We start from the raw sequence: 783 nt of genomic DNA, 5'->3' as shown, positions 1-783 counted from the left end.
AATTTTCAATTAACCTGAATTTCTTTTTTCTTTGCCACCCCCCTCCACATTGAAAAGGGGGCAAAAAACCCCATCACAGATATGCATAATTAAATAAAGCATATTCACACACTTCCCTTATTCAAAAAGGAGTCTTATTCTGAACTTTGAAGCCATTGCTTCTCTATCAGGAGGTGGGTGAGTGGCATAGTTCATCAGTGGTCCCCTGGAATCAAAATTGATTTTATTGATTGGAATTCTTAATTCCCTCATTTTCCAAATGAGGAATCAAAGACCCAGAGTCATGCAGCTAGTAAGTATCAGAAGTGGAATTTAAATTTGTCTTCCATATTCTAGGTTCAGCTCTCCAACCACTATTCCATTTCCATACTGCCTCTCATATCTCATTCCTTTTCTAGTCTCTCTCTTTCCCATAGCTCAAGAACCTTTTAATGTCTCCCCTCTACACTTTAGGTTGGACCTGATTGCTAGCCAGGCTTACAGACTGGGTTTATTCCTTTACTTGCCTCTCTAAACCAAATCCTTGAAAACCAAGTTACTTTTCTAACTACTCGCCGGGTTTATGACTCTTTCCACCCCAGGTATAGGCTCAGCCAACAGAGCTCCAGGGAACAAATGTGTCATTTCCTCTTCCCAAATATAGGAAACTACATTTTCCCAGGTAATCCCAGCTGTCCATGAATTCTCTTCAGAGCACCTGTGGAGTGACAGTTGTGATAGTGACCCTGCCCTCCCTGAAAATAGCTCAGTTTCATCTGACAACAAGCATTGTCGAATATTTTA

This window comes from Monodelphis domestica, chromosome 3, assembly GCF_027887165.1.
Source record: "Monodelphis domestica isolate mMonDom1 chromosome 3, mMonDom1.pri, whole genome shotgun sequence".
Lineage (NCBI taxonomy): Eukaryota > Metazoa > Chordata > Mammalia > Didelphimorphia > Didelphidae > Monodelphis > Monodelphis domestica.
The sequence above is the reverse complement of the archived record's forward strand: the minus strand, read 5'-3'. Positions refer to the sequence as shown.